General features: G+C 45.6%; 1 non-coding gene across 1 annotated transcript; it reads left to right on the top strand.

Moving 5' to 3' along the window:
- Positions 1-2,526: 2,526 nt before the first annotated feature.
- LOC113457686 lies at positions 2,527-2,717 on the top strand. The gene has a single exon (XR_003378196.1). It is a non-coding gene; the product is annotated as a U2 spliceosomal RNA (small nuclear RNA).
- The last annotated feature ends 4,604 nt before the right edge of the window (positions 2,718-7,321 follow it).

Raw genomic sequence — 7,321 nt, 5'->3', positions numbered from 1 at the left:
TGGTCTACAGAGCTAGTTCCAGGACAGGCTCCAAAGCCACAGAGAAACCCTGTCTCGAAAAACAAAAAAAAAAAAAAAAAAAAAAAAAAAAAAAGAATTCTCTAAGGGCTAAATGAATGGCTTCTCTCGGGTCATACATAGCTACTATAGTATGGCAGCTGGAGCTCTCATTGCTTGGCTTGTGATTCACTTGTGAACTTACAGCATGGCACTAGGCATTCTCAGCAGGACCCCATCAATGATGCTCAGGGCTCAAGCCCCATGAAGTCCACTCAGAGCCTCCTCCTCCTCCTCCTCCTTCTTCTTTTTGTTTGTTTCTTTTGCTTGTTATTTTGCTTTTTGCTTGTTTGGTGGGTTTTGGTTTTTCAAGAAAAAGTCTCTCTACGTAACCCTGACTGTCCTGGAATTCACTCTATAAACCAGGCTGGCCTCAAACTCACAGAGATCTGCCAGCCTTTGCCTCGTGAGTTTTGGGATTAAAGGTGTGCACCACCACCGGCTGGCAGGTGTCTCCCTTCTTACTTTAGATTTGGAGTGGTCTCTTACTTATCCGTGTTTGGCAGGATAGAGGCGTCACAGGTTAGCTCTAGCAAGAGACACAGGGTGGACTTCTGGCAGGAAAGGCAGTTGGTAGCACAGGAGAACAGGTTTCTTAGCTCTTTTTTGAACTATGAGAAAAGCACCTGTGACATTCTAGAAGAGAGGTGTCAACTGAAAGCTTCTAGAAGTTTCCAGAAACTTTAGTCCCATTTAGCACTAGTTAGGAAATGTACTCAAGCCATTGCAGTCTGGACAGGCCTGAAGAGGAGTCAATGTCACAAAGGGGCAGTGTGTGCAAAAGCTCAACTACCAGTGGTCACCTACACGGATAGAGAAAGAAGGGGATCTACAAGACACGGAGACACACATTTTATCGTTTTCATTTTATCCAGAGGCTTGTTTCTTTTATGTACTATGTAACTCACTATTAGCCTCTTAAAAGAGTTCATCTAAGGAGCACTGGAAACACAGGGCCCATGGTGTCCCGGCAACACTGTTGAATAAGCTTCCCAAATCTTTGTTGCCAGCTTGTTTTTCTACCCTCTTCTCAGTCCCGCCATGCAGAAAGCCTCTGGTCTAAGGTGATGATCCTAGAAAATGTACCTAGGGAGTAGGAACGACAGGATACTGCAGCACTGCAGGCTCAGAGGTGGAGGCCAAGGGAAGGGAATTAGAAGGGACGCACTGTCTGCATGTCCCTGCATACCATGCTCCAATCTCGCAACTCCAATAGTCAATCTTTTAGTACCCAGCCGAGGTCTATGAAGTATGCAAAGTATGGGAAATTCTACCCAAGGTCATTCACCCAGAAAATTGGCCATATCTGACTTTGAACAAATGTTATATAATGGTTATAAACATTATATAACATTTGCCGGGCAGAGGCTAGTGGATCTCTGAGTTCGAGGCCAGTCTGGTCTACATATTGTATTCCAGGGCAGCCCAGGCACAATAAAAGAAAATGAGGCCCTGCTCTGGCCTTTAATCTCCAAGAAGCAGAGGCAGGAGGATGTCTGTGAGTTAGAGCCCAGTATGGTCTACAAAGCAAGTTCCAGGACAGCCAGGGCTGTTATAAAGAGAAAACCTTGTCTCGGGGGGAAAAAAAATTTAAAAAAAAAAAAAAAAGGAAAAAGAAAACAGAAAAAGAAACGTAGCCCCATCGTTCTAGCTGATCTGTTATTACCGCTAAGTCAATCATCTTTACTGACCCCTGAATCAGGCCAGCAGCCCGCCAGCTGTGTGTTCACATCACTATCTACCCCACCAACGTCTCACTGAGCACCTACTGCGCCGTAGGCACCTGACAGGGCTAAGAAGTCCTGATGACACGACGGCCAATAAAGGGCGCAGATTGGAATAAAACAGCCAGAGGGTTGGATTAGCTGCACATGTGCGGGGGCTATAACATCCCGGGATCGCGCTTGCCATGGGAGCAGGAGAGCCTTCCGTCACTGCTAAGAGGCCAGGTGAGAGAAGGGAGGACATGAAGACACGGTGTCAGTCACACACAACTTCAGGATTTGGGGAAGCGTCACGGACCGCCTAACTCGGAACCAGTCTGCAGAAGAACAGGAGATACCCCACGTCGGCCACCGTTCGCCTCCCGGGATGCTCAAGGACTTCGGCCCATCCGCCTTTTCTCTACGGTGGCCGAAGCGGAAGTGCCCACCACTTAGCCGCCTAAGCGCCCAGCGAAAGCTGTGCAAGAAAGCGCACCCTGAGGTCGCCACGCCCCTCGAGAGGGGGCGGGACATGCAAATCAGACGCGGCGTGCGTGTGCGCGCGGGCATGCCGGGAGCGCCGCGGTCGTGGAATTCATAGCTGAAGCCGTGGATTTGAGAGAGCGAGTGAGGCGCCGAGGACGCGGACGCAGACGGGAAGCGGAAGGAAGCGCGGGGAAAACCGGGAGTCAGGGTCGCGGGCGGTCACCAGGACGTTAGTGTGTCCCGCGGGCGCAGGGCAAGGGTGCGTGGTGTGTGTTTTGGTATCGCTTCTCGGCCTTTTGGCTAAGATCAAGTGTAGTATCTGTTCTTATCAGTTTAATATCTGATACGTCCTCTATCTGAGGACAATATATTAAATGTATTTTTGTAATTAGGAGTTGGAATAGGAGCTTGCTCCGTCCACTCCACGCATCGACCTGGTATCGCAGTACCTCCAGGAACGGTGCACCCCTCGGGGAATAAAACTGGTTAACATGATAGAACAAAGGTTTGCTGTTGCAGTAAATACTCCTTGTCTGAGGTTAAGGTTACTTCGTTGAAGCTTTTGCTGTGCTTTCTGGCTTTGAATCTCTGGCTCTCAAAGTTCCCAGGTTCAATATCTAGTGTTCAATTGGAGGAGGTTCACACAGTGGTCTGTTAACTTTAGTACTGAGAAATCACTCTTTTAATGGCTTCAGAGGGTACTGCATGCTTGTTAAACATACACGTCCCAAACAACCATATTGCAGGGCCTGCTGTGCTTGCTCTTATCTAGAGGAGACTTTAATCTACAGCTCCAAAAAGAGGAAATCTAATACCCAAATAGAATTTCCAGGTGCACAAGTGTGTGTTACAAAACAGGAAGAGTAGAAATACATCCTTTTGGCTACTGTTGTGTGGCATATTCCTCAGAGTTGCAACATTGACTCGGTAATGTGGTTAGTTCATTGTAATGGCAGAAGCAGAAAACAAGGAATGCTTTGTTACAAAGTCCAAGACCACCAGGGGAAGACCCCCCAAACAACACAACACATTTTCTTATTTCTTTCTAAAACCCTGTGGTTTTGGAGCCTGTCCTGGAACTAGCTCTTGTAGACCAGGCTGGCCTCGAACTCACAGAGATCTGCCTGCCTCTGCCTCCTGAGTGCTGGGATTAAAGGCGGGCGCCACCACCGCCTGGCAACAACACATTTTCAATTGAACAGTTTTTAAGTTTACTTTCAGCGGTGCTGCTGCTGCAACAGCCTCCTTTCCGATCTGAGATCTGTCACAAAAGGGTAAGACCGGCTGGCATTTTTATAAAGGCACAAGCCACAGTTGTCTCAACACCGGAGATTTTTCTGCTGCTGCATGGGGCATTATCATGGTTGTTTTTCTGAACAAGCAATGGTTAAGAGAGATTACAGAAACAGAATGAGCATCTGGTTAATAGTTTCGGATAACAACTACACAGTAAATCTTTAGATTGCTGTCAAGACAGGGTCTAGATATATGAGGTTGATATCCTCAAGCTAAGAATAAGGTCCTGCCAGCTCCTAGGTAAATGGGGTCTTTTTGAGGTACCAGACCCCTTCAGGGTCCAGCTGAAGTATGATAGCCGGCGAGAGAAATATCTAAATATAAAGAAATGAATCAGCTCCTCAGCCTCTCGTGCTGCAAGGGTTTCTAGTCTACATACCCTCACAGTCGACTAGCCATCCTCAGCCCTGGTGGAATCCAGGACTGGAATTCTTTCAGGGCCATAAAAGATACAACGCATAAACTGTCCGCTTACTTTATGACTCAAGGTGGGAGTGGCTAGTGAGTGCCTCCGTGAACTCTTTAGGGAGAAGGAGGTTAATGAAGGAAGAGATTAAATCGGGGAAATCTAGGATGGGAAACTCGTGTGCTACGCTATATTCTTAAGCAATTAGATAAAGACCTAAGAAGTGTATAATCAGTAAAAATCATGAACAAGGCAAGGATTGTCTCTTTACTAAGCATGCCACTTTTTCCTCCAGCAGGCATAAAGTGTCAGGTAACAAGGCAACCTATGTAAACAAACAGGAAGCTTGTGGAAATATTAGCAAGCTCTCAGGGGCTTTTTTGATCTGAAGATTACACCTTTTGCTCTAAGCAGCTGAAACAAAGAGGAGACCCAAGCCTCTAAATTATAATGTCTGGAGAGTAACGCCTCTCAGCTGCTCTGGTCATTGGCGCTTTAAGTCTAGAGGTGCCTGTGGGATGATTGTCTTTCTCCCAGCTGTGGGCGGATGGCTAATTATTTTTCCTGCTATTTCTGAGAGTAAAACACAAGCAGCAAATTTCCTGAACTAAAATCATTAATAAACAGGAGTGAAAGTGTGAGGAGTTAGGGATCTGTTAATGCGTGGTTAGATTTAGGTCATGGCTTTTCTTATCTACAAGCAAGGTAAAACCAGTGTATGCTTATTTTTCTATCTATCTGTGCGGCTGTGCATCAACAGTTTTAGCCATGTAGCAATTCTATGCCTTTGGATATCTGGAGATGTCTTAAATGAAATACTTTTTCATGGACATTTAACACTGACAAATGTCTGCCGATAAAGGTAACTGCAAGAAGTCACATCTCTGTGCTTACTTTGGAGAAAGGAACAAAGATCTGGTAGTGGGAACCAGGATTATTATTATTTTTTTTTTGGACTATGTGACTGTTTTCACACATAGCTAGGGGAAATTGTGTTCAATAAATGATGAAATAGTGCTGAACTATGGGAGATCTATAACAGACTTATAACAGACAGATGGGAGTAAGCTACAGCGAGAAATCTGCAGCCAGAAAACAGCCATTTCATTCGCAAGGCCTTCTGTCTTGTTTAATCCTCCAACAGAATTCCTGATTCTGCTGGGCTGACTTTATGTAATGATGGCTGAATATTTACTGCATAATCCTGTGGCTTGTGGCACTAGGTTTCTCTCTCTCTTTTTAAAAAAGATTTATTTATTATGTATACAGTATTCTGACTGCATGTCAGAAGAGGGCACCAGATTTGATTTTAGATGGTTGTGAGCCACCATGTAGTTGTTAGGAATTGAACTCAGGACCTTTGGAAGAGCAGCCAGTGCTCGTAACCTCTAAACCATCTCTCCGGCCCTGGTTTTTCTCTTTTTAATACAGTAGCTTAGTTTGAAATTCAGTTTGCAATGAAGCAAGTTTTTAACCATTACAGCTCAGCTTGCCTATGAACCTTTACTAAGGAAAGAAAACAGTAAGACCAACAAAGGAAAAAACAACCCACTTTCTAGGGGAGAAAACCAGAGACTAAGGGGAATGGGAAACTGGAGAGCTGTCCTCTGAGGTCTGCAATTCTGGAGCTCTGGACTGAGATCAATGTGTGTGTCACCTCTCGATAGGATATGTATTTGGAAAAGTCACTTTCCTGTCTTCTTGGGAGCACTGCACTGCTTCTTCAGCATGGAATGAAACACTCCCAGGCTCTTTCTTCCTAATAATGCTTTATGCTCCCTAGTAAAGAGGGGTGGAAGACTGGATGGAGCTAATCACAGAAGTGGTGGGGACATTCTTGCCTCCATAGTATCCTACCAAAGCACAAGTCTAAATAAAAATATGAAAGGTGGCCTGGCAGTGGTGGCACACACCTTTAAGCACTCTAACTGCAGGCAGATCTCTGAGTTTGAGAGCAACCTGGTCACAGAGAGAGTTCCAGGACAGCCAAGGTGCACTGAGAAACCCTGTCTCAAAAGGAGAGAGAGAGAGAGAGAGAGAGAGAGAGAGAGAGAGAGAGAGAGAGAGCATGCAAAAGGCAAGGACCTCATCCAAAAGAGTAAATGTTGGCTTCAAAATCATGAAGATTCAATTTTCAAAGGTGAGGTTTTGTTTTCTTTTAGAATGGAGAAAGCACAGCCTTCCTCTAGAAACCAGTGTACGTGGTATAGAGGAAGCATACGTAAAAGGGCTCCTACCAAAGAGGGGCTTTCTTCCAAGCAACCCTCCAGGAACTAAGTCCAGGAACCAACAGGGGGACTTAAAACAAGCAGGTGGCACTGCTCTCTGATTGACTGTCAGTGTCTGATTTCAAAAGAAAATTTGGGTAAAGGATTTGGTTGCTAATGTCCCACTTCCTCCTTCTGAAGTTGGGTGACTGGGCCATTCCTAGCTTGAGGTTGAAGGTAGAGAAAATGCCTTATTCATGGCTTTTTTAGTTTTGTTTTCTTGGTAAATCAAATCATATTAAATTACTTGAGCAGAAAACATTTAATATTTATTTTTATGTGACTGTGTCTGCCACATGCTGGTACCCACAGAAACCAGAAGAGGGCACTAGATCCCTGGAGCAGACTTTGAGGAGCCCTATGTGGATGAAGAGATTCAAACTTCAGCCTTTGGAAGAGCAGCAAGGGGTTTTCACATCACCTCTTCAGCTCCTCTTTGTTATTGTGTGTGCTGCATATGATGAGGGGAGTACACAAGTGCCAGCGCACACATGTGGGGGTCAGGGGACCACTTTGTGGCGTTGTGTGTGGTCGGTTCTCTCTCGTTACTGCTATTGGGGACTCCAGAGATAGAACTCATTCATCAGACTTGTACAGTGCCAGTACCCACCGAGCATTCTCACCTGTGAGAATCTGCCTTCCGCCACATCTGCGCATTTGCTGGGGATGCAGTAACAGGCCCAGGAAGCACTGAAACAGAATGCTGAAGGGTGGGGAGGCATAAAAAAATTCAGCTACAGCTCCGCTGTGGGATCTGTAGGAGGTCTCCATGGGAGCCAGTGTCTGCTTTGGTGAAGGAGTGGACATGACTGGTCAGTAGAAAGAGCAGCAAGAGTGCACTTATTTATAATATAAAAGAAACCTCTAAAAAAAAAAAAAAGGCAACAAGAGCCGGGTGGTGGTGGCGCACGCCTTTAATCTGTGAGTTCGAGACCAGCCTGGTCTACAAGAGCTAGTTCCAGGACCGGCTCCAAAACCACAGAGAAACCCTGTCTCGAAAAAAAAAAAAAAAAGGCAATAAGTCCATAGCTTGGTTTCCTCTGCCTCCACCCCAAACAGCCTGCACCTGCTGATTAAAGTAACTGTGTCAAGATAGCTGTTACCCT

This window comes from Microtus ochrogaster, linkage group LG4 (genome assembly GCF_000317375.1).
Source record: "Microtus ochrogaster isolate Prairie Vole_2 linkage group LG4, MicOch1.0, whole genome shotgun sequence".
Lineage (NCBI taxonomy): Eukaryota > Metazoa > Chordata > Mammalia > Rodentia > Cricetidae > Microtus > Microtus ochrogaster.
Note: the sequence above shows the minus strand (reverse complement) of the source record. Positions and strands in the feature narration are given on the sequence as shown.